Source organism: Mytilus californianus, unplaced genomic scaffold (assembly GCF_021869535.1).
Source record: "Mytilus californianus isolate M0D057914Y unplaced genomic scaffold, xbMytCali1.0.p SCAF_20, whole genome shotgun sequence".
Classification (NCBI taxonomy): Eukaryota; Metazoa; Mollusca; class Bivalvia; order Mytilida; family Mytilidae; genus Mytilus; species Mytilus californianus.
This window is the reverse complement of record NW_026262669.1, coordinates 9,033,731-9,054,484: the sequence shown is the minus strand read 5'-3', so window position 1 is coordinate 9,054,484 and position 20,754 is coordinate 9,033,731. Positions and strand designations below refer to the sequence as shown.

Sequence of the window (20,754 nt, the reverse complement as noted above, 5' to 3'; positions counted from 1 at the left end):
CTAGACATGCTGAATGTGTATGACATGAACCTAACCAATATCCAAAGGTTTTACACAGTGTTCTTGACATGCTGAAAGTGTATGTCATGAACCTAACCAATATCCAGGGGGTGAACACAATGTTCTGGACATGCTGGAAGTGTGTGACATGAACCTAACCCATAACTAGGGGGTAAACACAGTGTTCTGGACATGCTGAAAGTGTATGACATGAACCTAACCATTAACCAAGGGGTAAACACAGTGTTCTAGACATGCTGAATGTGTATGACATGAACCTAACCAATATCCAGGGGGTGAACACAGTGTTCTGGACATGCTGGAAGTGTATGACATGAACCTAACCAATAACCAGGGGGTGAACACAGTGTTCTGGACATGCTGAATGTGTATGACATGAACCTAACCAATATCCAGGGGCTGAACACAGTGTTCTGGACATGCTGAAAGTGTATGACATGAACCTAACCAATATCCAGGGGTGAACACAATGTTCTGGACATGCTGAAAGTGTATGACATGAACTTAACCAATAACCAGGGGGTAAACACAGTATCCTGGATATGCTGAAAGTGTATGACATGAACCTTACCAATAACTAGGGGATAAACACAGTGTTCTAGACATGCTGAAAGTGTATGACATGAACCTTAACAATAACTAGGGGATAAACACAGTATTCTGGACATGCTTAAAGTGTATGACATGAACCTAACCCATAACCAGGGGATAAACACAGTATTCTCGACATGCTGAAAGTGTATGACATGAACCTAACCAATAACCAGGAGGTAAGCACACAGTGTTCTGGACATTCTGAATGTGTATGACATGAACCTAACCAATAACCAAGGGGTAAACACAGTGTTCTAGACATGCTGAATGTGTATGACATGAACCTAACCAATATCCAGGGGTTTTACACAGTGTTCCTGACATGCTGAAAGTGTATGTCATGAACCTAACCAATATCCAGGGGGTGAACACAATGTTCTGGACATGCTGGAAGTGTGTGACATGAACCTAACCCATAACTAGGGGGTAAACACAGTGTTCTGGACATGCTGAAAGTGTATGACATGAACCTAACCATTAACCAAGGGGTAAACACAGTGTTCTAGACATGCTGAATGTGTATGACATGAACCTAACCAATATCCAGGGGGTGAACACAGTGTTCTGGACATGCTGAAAGTGTATGACATGAACCTAACCAATAACCAGGGGGTGAACACAGTGTTCTGGACATGCTGAATGTGTATGACATGAACCTAACCAATATCCTGGGGCTGAACACAGTGTTCTGGACATGCTGAAAGTGTATGACATGAACCTAACCAATATCCAGGGGTGAACACAATGTTCTGGACATGCTGAAAGTGTATGACATGAACTTAACCAATAACCAGGAGGTAAACACAGTATCCTGAAATGCTGAAAGTGTATGACATGAACCTTACCAATAACAAGGGGGTAAACACAGTATTCTCGACATGCTGAAAGTGTATGACATGAACCTAACCAATAACGAGGGGGTAAACACAGTGTTCTGGATATGCTGAAAGTGTATGACATGAACCTAACCAATAACTAGGGGATAAACACAGTGTTCTAGACATGCTGAAAGTGTATGACATGAACCTTAACAATAACTAGGGGGTAAACACAGCATTCTGGACATGCTCAAAGTGTATGACATGAACCTAACCCATAACCAGGGGATAAACACAGTATTTTAGACATGCTGAAAGTGTATGACATGAACCTAACCAATAACCAGGGGGTAAAAACACAGTGTTTTGGACATTCTGAATGTGTATGACATGAACCTAACCAATAACCAAGGGGTACACACAGTGTTCTAGACATGCTGAATGTGTATGACATGAACCTAACCAATATCCAGGGGTTTTACACAGTGTTCTGGACATGCTGAAAGTGTATGTCATGAACCTAACCAATATCCAGGGGGTGAACACAATGTTCTGGACATGCTGGAAGTGTGTGACATGAACCTAACCCATAACTAGGGGGTTAACACAGTGTTCTGGACATGCTGAAAGTGTATGACATGAACCTAACCATTAACCAAGGGGTAAACACAGTGTTCTAGACATGCTGAATGTGTATGACATGAACCTAACCAATATCCAGGGGGTGAACACAGTGTTCTGGACATGCTGAAAGTGTATTACATGAATCTTGCCAATATCCATGGGAGAACACAGTGTTCTGGACATGTTGAATGTGTATGACATGAACCTAACCAATAACCAGGGGGTAAACACAGTGTTCTGGACATGCTGAACGTGTATGACATGAACCTAACCAATAACCAGGGGGTAAACACAGTATTCTCGACATGCTGAAAGTGTATGACATGAACCTAACCAATAACCAGGGGGTAAAAACACAGTGTTCTGGACATTCTGAATGTGTATGACATGAACCTAACCAATAAACAAGGGGTAAACACAGTGTTCTAGACATGCTGAATGTGTATGACATGAACCTAACCAATATCCAAAGGTTTTACACAGTGTTCTTGACATGCTGAAAGTGTATGTCATGAACCTAACCAATATCCAGGGGGTGAACACAATGTTCTGGACATGCTGGAAGTGTGTGACATGAACCTAACCCATAACTAGGGGGTAAACACAGTGTTCTGGACATGCTGAAAGTGTATGACATGAACCTAACCATTAACCAAGGGGTAAACACAGTGTTCTAGACATGCTGAATGTGTATGACATGAACCTAACCAATATCCAGGGGGTGAACACAGTGTTCTGGACATGCTGGAAGTGTATGACATGAACCTAACCAATAACCAGGGGGTGAACACAGTGTTCTGGACATGCTGAATGTGTATGACATGAACCTAACCAATATCCAGGGGCTGAACACAGTGTTCTGGACATGCTGAAAGTGTATGACATGAACCTAACCAATATCCAGGGGTGAACACAATGTTCTGGACATGCTGAAAGTGTATGACATGAACTTAACCAATAACCAGGGGGTAAACACAGTATCCTGGATATGCTGAAAGTGTATGACATGAACCTTACCAATAACAAGGGGGTAAACACAGTATTCTCGACATGATGAAAGTGTATGACATGAACCTAACCAATAACCAGGGGAGAACACAGTGTTCTGGACATGCTGAAAGTGTATGACATGAACCTAACCAATAACCAGGGGTAAACACAGTGTTCTAGACATGCTGAATATGTATGACATGAACCTAACCAATATCAAGGGGGTGAACACAGTTTTCTGGACATGCTGAAAGTGTATGACATGAACCTAACCAATAATTAGGGGATAAACACAGTGTTCTGGACATGCTGAAAGTGTATGACATGAATCTAACCAATAACCAGGGGGTAAACACAGTGTTCTAGACATGCTGAATGTGTATGACATGAACCTTACCAATAACCAGGGGGTAAACACAGTGTTCTGGACATGCCGAAAGTGTATGACATGAACCTAACCAATAATTAGGGGATAAACACAGTGTTCTGGACATGCTAAAAAGTGTATGACATGAATCTAACCAATAACCAGGGGGTAAACACAGTGTTCTAGACATGCTGAATGTGTATGACATGAACCTAACCAATATCCAGGGGTGAACACAGTGTTCTGGACATGTTGAAGGTGTATGACATGAACCTAAACAATAACCAGGGGTAAACACAGTGTTCTGGACATGATGAATGTGTATGACATGAACCTAACCAATAACCAGGGGGAAAACACAGTGTTCTGGACATGCTGAAAGTATTTGACATGAACCTTACCAATATCCAGGGGAGAACACAGTGTTCTGGAAATGCTGAAAGTGTATGACATGAACCTTATCAATAACAAGGGGAGAACACAGTGTTCTGGACATGCTGAAAGTGTATGACATGAACCTAACCAATAACCAGGGGGTAAACACAGTGTTCTAGACATGCTGAATATGTATGACATGAACCTAACCAATATCAAGGGGGTGAACACAGTTTTCTGGACATGCTGAAAGTGTATGACATGAACCTAACCAATATCCAGGGGGTAAATACAGTGTTCTGGACATGCTGAAAGTGTGTGACATGAACCTAACCTATACCCAGTGGGTAAACACAGTGTTCTGGACATGCTGAAAGTGTATTACATGAATCTTGCCAATATCCATGGGAGAACACAGTGTTCTGGACATGTTGAATGTGTATGACATGAACCTAACCAATAACCAGGGGGTAAACACAGTGTTCTGGACATGCTGAACGTGTATGACATGAACCTAACCAATAACCAGGGGGTAAACACAGTGTTCTAGACATGCTGAAAGTGTATGACATGAACCTAACCACTAAGCAGGGGGTAAACATAGTGTTCTAGACATGCTGAAAGTGTATGACATGAACCTAACCACTTACCAGGGGGAGAACAGTGTTCTAGACATGCTGAAAGTGTATGACATGAACCTAACCAAGAACCAGGGGGTGAACACAGGCTTATTTTCCTTACCAAATGTACAAGTTTGTTTAGATTAACATCAAAATGATATTCTTTGCTTCATGGTATGATAATTTGATAAAAAAAAATTCTTACTTGAACCAACATCAAGAACAATCAAGAATAATTTTTGAATATGGTTTAAATACAACTAATTTTCTCCAGCTGAGCCTAGCAATATTCAAGGTAATTTATACACTGTCCAACATTGCCCTTAAAATCTGGGTTATAACGCTAAAGTGCCCTTTCAGACAACTAGAACCCTTCTGCCCTGAGATTCAAACTGGAACACTGTGAGTGTTCTAGACATGCTGAAAGTGTATGACATGAACCTAACCAATAACCAGGGGGGGGGGGGGGGGAACCAGTGTTCTTGACAAGTCCCCCCTGTTCAAATGAAGTGGATGTTAGCAATTATAGACATCCGAAAAACCCACACCATATATAATTGTGGGCTAAAAAAGACTCTGATATTAAAAATAAGAAACAATTCATTTAAGAAAACTAACGGCCTAATTCATAACAAAACAATTTATGAAATGCAAATATGACAGACATAAACCAACGACAACCACTGAAAGGCTGCTTACTTGGAACAGGCACATTAATAATGTGGCAGGATTAAATATGTTTGAAGGTGCCAACCCTCCCCTAACCTGGTACAGTATGTAACCTTACTTAAATGAGTGATTTTCTAAATCACTGATTCAAGTAACATTATGTCCATAAAGGTTGGAAGTAAGAGTTGTCTTTCTTTAATAATCACCTATTTAAGTAGTAAAAATTAATCACAAGACTAAGTGATTTAATTTTAGTGTAGCTTTAAATATAGAATACTAATGATCTAGGGACAAATTATGTTGCTAAAATTATCAGAACCAACATCTGTGTTGATAGGATGACCGGGTCATGTCAGGTGATGACCTTCATGACCTTGTAGTAAATCTAGGATAATGACATAAAAATCACTTGTTTAAGTATCATACCTCAATTTCCTTCCAAAAAATCACTTCTTTAAGTGTCATTATTTAAATAACCCCCACTAATTTCAACACCCCTGAACAGTGAAATTTTGATCGGGAACAGTAGAATTTTATTACATAATCTATAAGATGAAACCTTGAATTTTACAGGAAAAATACTCCCACTGCTGGGAAAAATCTGTTAAGAAAGAATCAGTTCATTATGTAAAGCCATTTTTATAGCATTTTTTCAACTAAAATAGAATTTGCAGCTAAATGATTGCATCCAAGGCATAAACCTTGCTGCTTAAAAGAAGCAAAAAGTTATTTTTTTTTCAATTTTACTAATGAAAAGATATTATCTAAACCTATGTGTTAAAAATTTTGGTAAAACTACAAAATCACAATTTGTAACAAAACTTCGAATTTGCTACTTAAAAAATCACTTATTTCAATAAGTCCCCTGACTGGTAACAGTAAAACATAAGAGCAAACTATGAAAATTAGTTGAAAATGCTTATTTTTTTCCACGGCTTACCTGTGTGCAGAGGCGGATTTAGAGGCTTTTTCAGGGGGCCCGGGACCCCCCTTTTGTGGAAAAAATTGTTGTTGATTATATAGGGAATCACTGAAGCATCACTGGAGCGGGCCCCCTCTTAAGCAGTCAGTGGGCCCCCTCTTATGAAAATTTCTGGATCTGCCACTGGTGTGAAAGTCAAAATGAAAAAAACATTTAACAAAAATATTTCTGTCCGGAATACTTATATAATCTGATAATATCAAGCTCTAAATGAGTATAAAAAGGTTGTGAATAAATCTAACAGAAACTATCAATGTCTGCTTGTTAGGCTACCTGAACTATATATGTAGATCTATCAGCTCTAATGTCCATCCCTTCTGTCAAAACTGTTCTTCTGTTGACCTAAAATACAAACAATTAATGAGTTATAATGACAAAAAGTGTTGTGCCTTTAGGTCTACATATATAATTTTGATACTAAAAGAGAGATAACAGATACCAAAGGGACATCAAACTCATAAGTCAAAAGATACTAAAGGGACATCAAACTCATAAGTCAAAAGATACCAAAGGGACATCAAACTCACAAGTCAAAAGATACCAAAGGGACATCAAACTCACAAGTCAAAGGATACCAAAGGGACATCAAACTCACAAGTCAAAAGATACCAAAGGGACATCAAACTCACAAGTCAAAGGATACCAAAGGGCCATCAAACTCACAAGTCAAAAGATACCAAAGGGACATCAAATTCACAAGTCAAAAGATACCAAAGGGACATCAAACTCACAAGTCAAAGGATACCAAAGGGACATCAAACTCACAAGTCAAAAGATACCAAAGGGACATCAAACTCATAAGTCAAAAGATACCAAAGGGACATCAAACTCACAAGTCAAAAATAAACTGACAACACCAATGCAAATATTGAAATTAAAATAGTTATACCAATACTTTAACATGTTTATCGTGTAAAATATGTAAACTATTCAAAGTCATTGAAACAAGTCTGAAGGTAAAGGGCCAAATAACAGGAATAATTTCCATGGAAACAAGACTGAAGGTAAAGGGCCAAATAACATGAATAATTTCCATGGAAACAAGACTGAAGGTAAAGGGTCAAATAACAGGGATAATTACCAGGGAAATAAGATATGTCAATGCTATGAGTACAACTGCATACCAAATAATATAGACCTATCATAGTTTGTTGATATCGATAATAAAACTGGATGTATGGTATCTCAACTCATCAACATTTTGTATGTCATGTATGTTATAAGTGTTAGTCCAAATATTAATATAAAATTTTATGATGTCTTGAAAGGCTATTTTATTATTTTGGTGTGATGCCTTCCTGTTGTAGGAAGGCGTCAAAGCAAAAAATAAAATAGCCTTTCAAGACATCATAATCATTTGGACTAATACAGTGTGTGTTTCAGTTGCCATGGTTACCATGGATACTGATTATTTTTAATTATTTTTTTAGATTGTCATTGTAAAATGTATGAAATTGAATAATTGATGACTTGAGTCTTGAGTTATAAGATTCAAATAATTGTTCTATTGTTTTTATTTTGCAAAATGAAGTCCTGCTAGTTTAAATTAATAACTATCATTTATAGGGAGGTCGCCAATGCGATTATCGTAACGTAATGATTTCCTTGCGACGGCAAAAATATCGGATTTTACCCAAGTTCAATTGCTTTGAAAAAGGTGAAAAATATATTGTATGAGCAAACAATTGATATGTAATTAAAGTTCAGACATTTATCTTTCTAAATATATAAGTTTTATGGGTATTGCAGTGATTTGGTTCGATAAAAAAAATGTTTGAAGTGGAGTTGTTTTGAAAAAAATGGCCGCCGGAAAAACTATGTGTCAAAGGTACTACTGATTTTGAAATTCATTCCGCAAGCTATTACTCGTCAGATTTTCTTCATTGATGGCTTAAAATTTTGGAAATATATTCAAGTTTTATGATCCGGTTGTCAGTCATACTTAACGGTCGATTTTCAGTATAGATATGAAAAATCTTTGAAATAGATGTGAAAAAAAAATCGTTTACGACTTTGTAAACACCACTGACACTCGGATTCATAAATTCCAGAACTCTCTCCTTCCACACGTATCCATAGTTTCACATGGAAAACAATAGCGGCTTGCGGAATTGATTGGATATTTGTATGAGCAGGGCGTGGTTTTCACGCAAAAAATCTGCGAAAAGAGTTATCTGTTCTTGACTTCCGGAAATGACGTATCCGCCATTGTGTCTAACATGAAACATGAAACTTGTAACAAAATGACTTTTACCGACTATTTTTTGGACGGACTGCTTACTGAGAGGACAGACAACATTGGAAAAAGGCCACGGAGGCCAATCACGTAAGGTAAGTACCTTTATTATATCTTATATTAGCAAATATTGCCATATTTCAGGGAGGGGAATTCCTTGTTTCATAAAAGTCAACAAAAATAACTTTAAATTATTTCCAGGATGTATTTTTTTGTTTAAATATATTAAACTTATAAATTGAAAGGGACTTTCTACCAGCAATTTTTTTTAAACGCTCCCCATGGCCTTTTTATTAAGCTATGAATATGTAATGAGGTAAATTCTCCTAACGTTGGAATGTGATCCATTCGGAATTTCTCGGGTTTTATTCATTGATAATACTCGGATTTTTCGGTGCTTTACATTGCAGTTGATTATAGTTGGTATAATTTGAACACATTACATTTGTTTTTTTCATTTTGAGACAGGAATATGTTGTTTAAACCATAGATTAGTATATTACCAACTATATATTTATTCTAAACTTATGGATTAGGCATAATGAACTAAAATTTTCTTTTCCAAAAATGCTTTCTGTCAAAAATGTATACATATGACAGTTTGGAAGAATATTTGCACACATTTATACATGTACATTAAAAATTTATATTTATGATTTTTCAACAGTAGCATGAGTATGTTATTTTAACTAATTGGTCATAATAAACAATATTGTAGATGTTTTCTTAAATATGCACACTGTTTATAAAGAATTCTAGTTGATATTTGCATCCTTCATTTATATTTATATTCAAACTTTTGATTTTATTCCTTGACTTTTGAATTTGATAATTGTCACTTTTACTTTATTATGTAATTTAATATTGATGCCTATTAACTGACAGTTAAGTTATTAACAGAATTGCAGATGCTGTGTTTACTTATAACACATGTACCTTATGACTATCTACAAATATGATCAGGATTAAAAATCTGTTTTCCTCTGAACAATTTTTGTATTAAAATAATAAAAATTCAGATTATTTGAAATTTGATTGAATTTGTTAGTCTATTATACAATAAAGTTTTGTTGTGTTTATAGGAATGATACTGTCTGTCCATCCATCTGCCTGAAAGGATCTTCTCCCAGTTAGACAGTCTCATCAGAGTCATGTGGAGAGTCACTATACCAACGCCCTGGAGGGAAATACCAATATTGGACTCAAAACCCATACAGTGAATTGGTTAGAAAGTTTGGATGAAGCACATCCTGAACATGTATGTGTATGATTTGAATTTAATATTATATAATTCTACAGCTCAGCTAAATAAATTTCTTCTGCACAATGTTTTAAATTTAAAAAAAAAAAAAATTTATACAATGCTTAAAGATAGTGCTATAATACCACCAGTCAAACCATTTAATAGAAGTAAAATAAAGGGTTCTCTTTAGGGAATCACAGTTAAAAAGCATCTTAATATGTTCCTGATGAAGGTAAATCCAGAAAAGCACTTTGGACGCACAAAATTTATAACATGTTGTTTTCATTTTTTTCCAAACTACAAAAAATAAGAAATTTTTTGAAGAAGCATAGAGAACAGATTCAGAAATATAATATGATACGGAAAAAAAAAGAATTAAATACAATGTAAAAATGAGCAACGATATCTCCACAAACAAAGTTATTACTGGGACACACATGCATATGAGTTGACCTTAATAAATTTCTTCATTCTGTTTAAGATTTAGAACTTACTTTTAACAGTCTAGATTTATTTTGATTAACTTAAGGTTTTCCACTAGGACAGGGCACACTCTAGGGAACAACGACATGGAGAGGCGCCCCTGGATCCAGCTTTTATTGTAGTTAGACGAGTAGACCACAGATTTTGTCGAGAGGCTGATGGGAAGGAGTTTTAGTACACAGGGCATGATGCAGATACAGGGTTGTCATATATTGCATACGACTTTGAGAAGGGGGGTGATGTCAATGACAGCAACAGCAATGTTTTCAAGAAGCCTACTATATATAGAGGAATACCAGAATGGAGATGTGTGGATTTTATTATAGACAAACTATTTTTCAGCAAGATTAATGATTGTTTTCTTGTCTTTCAGCACTAATTCTTTTAGTTTTCTTTTAGTTTCTTAACCTATTTTTCTTCTTTTGTAGAAATGTATCCAGGGTACTAATTATCATATTGTAATGATTTATTTGTAGAATGGTTGCAGCAAATTGATTTGACCTTTATTAGGGCCCCGCCGAATGGTGGACGCCCTATAGTGATCAGTCCGTCCGTCTGTCCGTCCGTCCTTAACAAATTGTGTCCGCTCTATATCTAGAGAACTGTTATGATTTCAAAGTTTATACTTGACATGTATATTAACCAACACCAGAGGGTGTGTCATAATGTATGTACATCTCTCTAGGTCAAAGGTCAAGGTCAAAACTGGTTTTAGTTGACAACCCCATGTCCTATGGTAAAGATCGTGTCCGCTCTATATCTTGAGAACCATTATGATTTCAAAGTTTATACTTGATATGTGTATAAAAAACAACACCAGAGGGTGTGTCATAATTTATGTACAACTTCTTAGGTCAAAGGTCAAGGTCAAAAACTTTGGTTTCAGTTGACAACCCCATGTCCAATGATAAAGATACAAATTTTTTACCACACATTATTCACAGCGTGGCCCACAGAGATGGCTCCCATCTCAATGATATCTAGTTGAGTTTTATTTGTTTATTTTGACATGGAGCATCTCTGATGACGGTAAATCCAGAAAAACCACTTTGTCAGCAGCCAATCTCAAAAATAAAAAGTCTTTTTTTTTTCAGATTGCATGTAAACCAGATTTTATATGAATTGTAAGAAACTGCAGGTACTCTCAAGTTAATTGAACAAATACAAAATATTTAATTTGTATAATGTACATATTGTCTATTGTAGATATGGTAAATTCTGGTGAAGAAACAGCTCGGACCTGAAAATATATACTTTAGAACATTCAATAAACTTAGTCAAATGATGAATAGTTAATGTATCATTATTATAATGAATACCAAAACAGTTCAGATAGTCACTATTGCAAATCCCAATGGATTATTAGACTTAAAGACTGCTTTGATCTTGGTCTTTATATATAATAACTTCTCGACATATCCATTTTTTATAGGAATAACAGGTTTTTCGCAAAATATTTACCAATTTTTTTGAATAATAAGAATATTTTAGTGTAAATAATACATTTTCCAAGAGAAAACATCATTATAGCAATGTCTGACTAAACAATGACTTAACTCTTAGAGTTTAAATGGATTATTTTTATTTTCTCGGTCAAAATTTGGGATTTTTCAAAATTACAGTTTTTTTTCATGCAGGTATAGGGCTAATCAAATTCCATCTAGAATAAATATCAATCAGCCAAATACAATGAAATTAGGTTCATCTGAAAGCTAAGATTGTAAGCTTTAATATGATACCAAACATGTGTAATAATCTTTTATTTTCCGTTAAATTTTTGCATAACTGCGCAAATATTTGAAAAAATCCGCGATTTTCAAAATTGTCAAAACATTTCTTATTTTTGACCATTTTTTAAATTTGTATTGCATTAAATTCTATTAATATATGACAAAAAGGTGCTTTTACATGTAAAGTCACAGTAACAGTCACTAACTTCTGTGAAAAATTACTGTCAAATTAAGAAATTAAGTTTTTGTGTAAATTTTAGTGTCTTTTTGGCGAAAAATAGCTCAAAAATTTACGTCAAAATGCTGATTTTCTAATTCAATTTTTTTTTATTAGCTTACAGAGCTTATTTTATTTGTGAAACAACTTAATACCAATACAAAACAAGTAGTAGAAAAAATTAGGGATTTTTTTCCAGCATTGTCTGACCAAAAATGTATTTTTTTCCCAAAAAAAACTACCTAAAAAAAGGGGGGCCTGCCGGCATGATTTTGAGTCGGCTAAAAAAAAATTCAGATATGTTGGCAATACAACTGTTAATATATTTCTGTTGACTGTTTAGGTCTTTACATAACTGCAAACAACCAGACCTCTGCCTGCTTTCCATTTCAAGATATCAATGTCTTAACATAGCAGTTTATTCAAAGATGCCCTTGACACATAGCAAAAAAAAACTAAGTCCAAAGTTTTTTTTTACAAAGTTTGAGATATTGTAGTTTTCTTAATATTGATGTTACAAAGGACTATAGTGGCTTAAATCAAAGCATAAAAGAGTCTTATTGCAATAATGCATATAGATTGCTTGCAGTTCCTAACCCATTTGATATATTCGGCCTGAAAAATAGCCCAAAATATGATATTTTTGCCTTCGCAAGGAAAACGGCCAAAATTTTGAAATATAAATGGTCATAACTTTTGAACCGCTTGACCGATTCCCAAAATTTTGGCACCAATGAATTTCTTTTTTTGTGCTCTTCCATAATAATGTAATTTTATGCACTTTCTCTATACTTCATATTTTGGCTGACCTCCCTATCATTTATACGGACTTTGTTCTCTTTCAGGTTCATATCATGAATATAGAATGACATGACAAACACCGAAGAAAAAAGAAAAGGAAATGACTATTATCCGGTTGTTTTATTGGAACATTTATCATATACATATACTATACAGTTTAGATGTTTTGCCTTATACATGTTATAACTTTTTCATGTTTCTTCTTATCATATGTTCAAAAAGACAACACAGCCGCTTACAACAATGAAAACCAAATAATAAGCGGAAGGAAGACAATTCGCCCCACAGTCAAATCGACCCACTTTTTCACCAACTCGCCCAACTTTTTAAAAAATCGCCCCACTTTCCCTAAAAATCGCACCACTCTGGTTTACCAATTCGCCACTTATGAAAAGGGTAATATCCCGCTGTATAGGTCTTTCAACTCACCCCACAGGGTTAAAATCCGATAATATATTGTGACGAAAAAGTGTAGTATGGTACTTGAACTAAAGTGTGTATTCTTGTGGTTGTGTTGTGTTGTTGGGTGTCTAAGTTTCACTCGTACACGGACGACAAATGCCAAGTATACTCTTTAACAGGGTTACCCTTGAAATCTACTGGTAGCGTGATTAAGGGAATCCTGGTCACATAAATAAATAAATGGATCCTGGTGTAGTCTGAACGAAGTCTTGCAAGTGAACATAAACACGAAGTCGAATAAAAGTTCAATACTGTATTATTAAAATCATAAGACTATAACAAAGTTACAAGTATAACACAATGTACATCTAACCTCAGGCTCAACAATACGGCTCTCCTCTCTACTAAATAAACGCAACTGTCCTCTCCTCACTATAAATTATCTCTCCCCCTTATCTCACGCTCTTTCTCTCTTTTATATGACTCCTACAAGCCCGTATACAAATATAGACTACTAGGGCAACCGGGCTCCGTGTAGTCCGTGCTCCGGAAGTCCGGGTGCTCCGGTGATCCGGGCTCCTAGTGTTCCGTGCTCCTTACATAAATTTACTAGGGCACCATATGCAAATCATTAGGGCTCACTAGTCAAACAAAGAAATCTAAATATAACTCCTAATTAATTTTTTTTCAAATCAAATCAAATATTTTATTGTCTTATAAACTTTACAGTTTGTGACCAACATGTATTAACACAATAAACATATATACATACATATCAAACAAACACAATAAAAACAGCATCAACATTTATAAAAACAAACATGTTGTTAAGAGTCCCCTGCCCTCAGTTCTAATGACTTTTTCAAGAAGGATCCTAACTTATTTGTTTGTAAAGGCGTTGATGGATTTAGTAAATAATGAATTTTTTCTTCTTTATTTAAATTATTAAAGTTATTATTTTTCAGTACATATGTGTTCAAAAAAGGCATTTCTTAGTGTTTTATTATAATCACAATAGAGTAAAAAATGTTTCTCATCCTCTAGTATTTTACATTTATGACAAAGTCGTTCCTCTCTTGGGATTTTAAAATATCTCCCCTTTTCAATTAAGAGGGAGTGATCACTTAGTCTAAATTTAGTGATCAATCTCCTTATCTGAAAATTAGATATATTTAGATAAGATTCTAGTTTACAATCCTTTTTAAGTTTTGTATATAGATAAAATTTACTTTTATCATCAATGTTTTCAAATTTAGTTTCAATTAAATCTTCATATCTATTTTTCATTTTTAACTTTATATCCTTTTTTATTTTATTTACATCTTTTATGTCCTTACAATTAGAAAAAATATTAAGGTCAATATTAGTCTCTTCAACAATATTTTTTGCATATGTATACCATGAATAAGTTCCAGTCAAATCTAGAGACTGTGCTAGAGAAAAAGCTTCCTTTATCAATGGATTAATATTATTATTATATAGTCTAGCTAAATATAAAAGGGTTTGTGTTTTAATAAAACATTCTATAGGCAATCTTCCTAATTCAACTCTTGCTCCTAAATTGGATGCATTTTTTCTTATTCCTAGAGTAGATTTACAAAATTTAAGATGCATATTTTCAATAGGGGTTTTGTCTGTAAAATCAAGTTAATTAATTTGTTTTCCTGAAGATAAGGCTCTGTTTTTGGCTCTATGAAAAGACATATATGTATCCAAATATGTTACTTCTGAATTATAGGTCATAATTGGTTTTACTAAAGAATCAAAAAGGTTATTTGCTACTTTTATAGGTAGATTATTCAATGATTTAGTATAGGATTTTATTGCAAAAAATACTTTGTTTGCCATTTTTGTCAGCTCTAAGGTACTTTGTGATAAATTTCCATTACATTTTATCAACATTCCCAAAAATGAATATTCTGATACGCTCTCTATGGCTTCATTCTCATAGTAAATATGTGATGTTTCACCATTTTGTTTGGACTGACTGAAAATCATGGATTTTGTTTTGTTTGCATTTAAAGAGAGTTGCCATTTGTTGCAATATAATTTAACATTATTTAAACTGTTTTGAAGACCCTCTTTCGATTCTGACAGGACCAAAAGATCATCTGCAAAAAGGAGGCATCCCACCTTACTATTTATAAGCTTAAGGGGACTTGAATCATTTCCCTCAAAATTTTTTACAATATCATTTATGAAGACATTAAATAAAGTGGGGCTCAGGGTGTCTCCTTGTTTAACCCCTCTAGCAATATTAAAAAAATCTGATATATAATCTTTGTATTTCAAAGATGATTTAGTATTTAAGTATTGTTGTTTTAAAACTCTGTAAAAAGACCTGCCAACTCCCATTTTGCATAATTTATAAAGTAAAGCAGTTCGCCATACTGAATCAAAAGCCTTTTTCAGATCTATAAAGCAGGCATAAATCTTTGTTTTCTCTTTATGTAGATATTTATTAATCAAGGACTTCAATAAAAAGATGCTAACAGCTGTTCTGTGATTTTCTCTGAAACCAAACTGACAATCACTTAATTGTTTGTCAACAATCTTGATTAGCCTATTATTCAATATGGCATTAAAAAGTTTTGGTAGATTACTTATAAGAGAAATTCCTCTATAATTATTAGGGTCTAACTTGTCACTTTTTTTATGTAAAGGGATCATGAATGATAATTTGCATGAATCTGGATAATTACCTGTCTTTAAAATCAAATTAAAAACTTTTACAATAGAATTAGTTATCACAGGTTGTGAATGTTTGAGTATTTCATTCACAATTCTATCTGGACCTGCTGATGTGTTTACTTTAAGGTTTGAAATGACCAGTTTTACCTCAGCAAATGTAATTGGTGCATCAGTTTCCATATTCAATTCAATATTATCCTCTAGAATGTTTAATTCACGTTCCAGTTTATTTACAAAGGGTTTATCATATGATGTTGGTGTACCCTGATCCTGAAAATGTTTTATGATTTTCTTTTCATTCATTAAAATTTCAGGAATATCTTCTTCAATATTTGGTTTCTTTTTTATTGCCTTTAGAACATCCCAATATTCTTTTGGATTTTTTATAAAATTATCTAAAAGTGATTTATAAAGTTTTTGGTGATATTCAAATGTTTTCTGTTTAATAATTTTTTTTTAGTTTTTTACATAATTCAAAATATTTAGGTTTTAAACTTTTGTCATTTAAGTTATTCTTGATTTTATTTCCTATATAGTTTATTTGTCTTTTTGTTTCATATACTGTATAATCTGACCATACTTGTTTAATTTTTTTCTTTTTCTTTTTAGTTGGTTTAGATATGCCTTTACATGTATTTTCTGCAATATTTTGTAAAATTTTTGTAAGTTTTTCAGTTGCACCATCAACGCCTAGTTTATTGCTATCAAAATGTTGCATCTCTAAATCTAAAATTTCCTTTCTAACATTTTCTGTTGATAGAACATCAATTAATTTTGAAAATGACAATTCTGTCCATTTGTATGATTTAATCAAATGCCATCTCTTTTCATCTAGACATTTCTTCATACATGTATCTGATATAATAGAACAATTCATATATAAGTTTATTTGAACATGATCTGATAAATATGTAAAGTCATTTGTTTTAAAGTATTTTACCTCAGGCAGGAGACTCTCACTTGCAATGGCATAATCAACTGTACTGAACCCAGTATTACACATATAAGTAAAATATCCTAGAGAATCTCCCAAAAAACGGCCATTGAGTATACGTAGCCTTGAGGATGAACATAATTCAAGTAATTTATTCCCCAATGTATTCAAAGTGTTATCTTGGTTTACTCTTCTGATTTCAATATCAGTTATATAGCTCTCTGGAAGAAGGTCAATGCCATCAAAATTATTTATTTCATCTGAGTCATTTTCTATGTAATCTGCTTTCATTGCAGTTCTAGAATTAAAATCCCCAATTAAAATTAATTGTCCTTCAATAGAAAATGAACTAATTTCATTTTCAAGATTTTCTAAGTCACTATCATAATGTGCTGATGAAAAAGGGGGAATATAAACAGCACAAAGATATATATCTTGATTAAGTCCAAAGAAATACTTATCAAGCTTTAACCATAATCTATTCTGGGATGACGTAGCATCTTTAAGATAAGAAATCCCCTTGTAAAATTGTTTTTTTAATTGTGACTATAATGCCTCCACTATGTCTTTTGGCTTTTTTGTTTTCTTTCGTATTTTAGAGATAATGTTATAGCCTTCAATTTTAAAATCTTCTGATCCCCCCTTCCAGGTTTCTAAAAGTATATTTATATCTTTATTTAAAAAATCCAGAAACATTGGGTCTTTCATCTTATCCCCAAGGACATGTACATTCCATGAGGTAATTAACAATTTTTTATGAACCCTGTTCATCTTTAATTTTGACTAGTGCCAGTTATATATTAAACCTTCTTGTTAGCCTGAAAACCTTCAATTATATTTAGACAGTTTGGTTAATGTTTCTTTAAACATGATAGATTTAAACTGCAATAATACATGTAATAGTTCCAAATAATTTTTTTTTTTATTCATGACTGCTAACATTACAGCAGTCTAAGGGAAATAACTCTTTTCATTGTTAAAATGAATATTACAAGTGTCCTGTAGAACTAACTGAATACTAAAAGTGTTCTGTAGAACTAACTTTAACATAATAAATCACCCCAAAAAATATATATACAGATATTTTTACATATCTTCATGAAACTAATATATTTTTCTAAACACCCATCACGAACATGTACAATGTATATTGAAAAATAAGCAATTTTATCTCATTACATGTACTTTTTTTTATAATCATCTTATTGTTGTAATAATACTAGTTAATCCTTTTATTATTTAGACTAAAATTTTCTTATCAAAACTTGAATATTTACATTCTAAAATGCAAGTGTACCTACATGTACATTTGATATTGCATGACTTAATACCTCATATTTCTCATTTCTTGGAGCATAAATTCCATCATTTCAAGCATTCTATCTCTGTTTCCATTACCCTCAACTTGATCTTTCCTATAGTTATTAGAATGATTACTTTGTGAAAACATGTTTTGGTTTTGATTATGACCATAGTAACTATTACATTGATCTTTTTTCATATAATTACCAGTGTGTGCCTGATAGTTTTTATGCATATATTGCACACCTTTCTGACCATAATTTGGTACTTTTCTATAATCAGATCCATGTATATTCTGATCTCTTCTATCCCCTGATTTTACACCAATTAAAGGATTAATGACCCTTTTCATACATCTAACAAGTATTGCGATACCATAGCCTTTTAGATGTATGCCATCTCTAAAATGATCTGGACTAATATAATCATATTTTATGAAATGACAATTTGTTTCTTAGCACAGTTCTGACAATTCTAAATTTAGAATGTGTCCACGTTCATTGTACTCTTCAGTATGTAGTTTGTCCCTGTAAATTCTTGGTAGGCATTCCCCAAATGTTATAGTAGCTTCAGGTACACATTCTTTAGTTTGTTGTATAAGATTTTCTATCTCCATAATGACCTGTTCTGTCTGTCGTTCTTCAATGTCATTTGATCCGATCTGGAACACAATATTTTTGGCTTTTACTTTGCCTGATTTTATGAATTTAGTTGCACCAAAAACAGTCTTGTCATGTAAAGTAGTTACTTTTACTCTTTTGTATTGATACATTTTTTTTGCATCTAATTAATATATTATATATGCTATATGCTAATTAATATAATCTCTGATGATCTCTAACTGTATTAAATGGCTATGTGTGAAAATACAGATGTATGTAAACCTGATACAATCAGATAACACGCTTGACCTAACATATAAAAATGTTACACAGCCCCCCTCTTAACCATGAACCTCCACTGTTCAGTATACAGCATTATATAAAAAAAAATCTAATTAGATACTGTTCTTGAGCACTTTATAACAAATACACACGTAGCCAACACGTACATGTATATATAAAAGAAAATGTATATATATATATATCAAAAACATATCATGGTTTGCATCAAAAGAACTTCTAAGATAAAAAAAAATTATATATAAACAAAAATGTACATGTACCCTGAGATAGATGATAAAAAAAAAACCTGATCATAACTTTTTAAAATATAAAAATAGCACCCCTGACTAGTTTTGAGTATTATGCGATTCTAAATAACAAAACGTAACACAACTTACAGAGATATCATATGTTTATCAAGGAATACAAAAAAAAAACATCGGAATCTAAGATTTGATTCTTTAAAATGTTTAAACGTACACTCAAAATTGGGCCAGGTAACACCAAGTAAATAACAAGGGTCACAGGGCTCCATATAAACAAAATTACTTTAAACTAATTTTGCGAACAAAATTTAAGTCTATGTAAAATAAGCACCACTTATTAAAAATAAGAAATATAACAAAAATACAAAAATTATATAGTGCTGACAATGATATATTTTAAGTCTACATAATAGTTTTAGATTTAAGACTTTCAAATTAATGGAGTTTACTGCATGGTCTTAAAAAAATGTAGTTAATCATTGTTTAATGGGCATTGAGACACCATGATTGAAGGGTTTCAAGCGACATATTGTAATTTTAAAGGGCTTCGAGACACCATAAAAATGTATTTAGGGTTTCGAGCACCAAATAAAGCTAAACTTCTACTTTATAAACAAACACAGAAAAACTTCTGTATAAAACAACATAGTTTACACAATAAATAAACAACTGTTTATAAAGTCACTTGGTTTATTCACCATCTTCTTCCGTCGTTTCATTGTGTTTTTTTTTCTTTTCATTAGACCGTCCATGCCGGATGACCGACACCTGGCCTCTGATGTCGATCTCCTCTGCGTAAATCTGTCTCTCGAGAATCTCTACGGTCCCCTTCTCGGTTGCGGAAATTCTGGTGGACGATTTTTAAACATCGGGGATCTGTTTCTTCCATGCCATATATCACGGTTATAGAATCGCCCTTGGGATCCTTTACCGTTATTCCGTTGGTAATTATCAGGAACTTTATTTCTGTCGACATTTTCTCTTCGTGTTCCTTCTGCTTCTGCAGTTACATCTTCATCACTATCCCCGTCTTCAACTTCAAATATAGGCCGCTGAACTGGTTTGAAATGCTTGGCGAGGTCCTTTTCTCCTACTCTTAAGCATTCTTCCTGCATTGAATTAATTACCGCCTCTTGCAGGGTATTAGGTCTGGTTCGCTTGACAGCAAGGCGAAAATCTTCTGACTGTCCACACTTATCAAGGAACGCTTTAATAGAGTTCTCCTCTACAATCTCAGGATTGCCCGGATACGCTCTACGGTACAAATCCTCTATAGCTTGACCGAAATCTCTCAAAGATTCTTCCGGTTGTCTCTTTTTTCAGTTTTGCCTCTGCCAAATACCTTTCTTTCATCGCCGTATGTCCAAATCTCTCTTTCATTTTTCGTTTAAGGCGATTATAATCTCTCTGTATTATTACTGGCATCCCATGTACATACGTCTCCGCTTGTCCCCTAAGAGTACTAAGTAGGACCCTTCGTGACTTTTCATTGTCCCATACATTTA

General features: G+C 33.7%; 1 protein-coding gene and 1 long non-coding RNA gene across 3 annotated transcripts in view; one reads left to right on the top strand and one right to left on the bottom strand.

The window, feature by feature from the left end:
- LOC127731750 (alpha-(1,3)-fucosyltransferase 7-like) overlaps positions 1–20,754 on the bottom strand; it is a 637,348-nt gene that overhangs the window by 93,728 nt on the left and 522,866 nt on the right. The gene's annotated exons all lie outside the window — the stretch shown is intronic.
- Positions 7,626–11,494, top strand: LOC127731766 (uncharacterized). Its single transcript, XR_007995742.1, has 3 exons — positions 7,626–8,391; positions 9,379–9,554; positions 11,229–11,494. It is a non-coding gene; the product is annotated as an uncharacterized LOC127731766 (long non-coding RNA).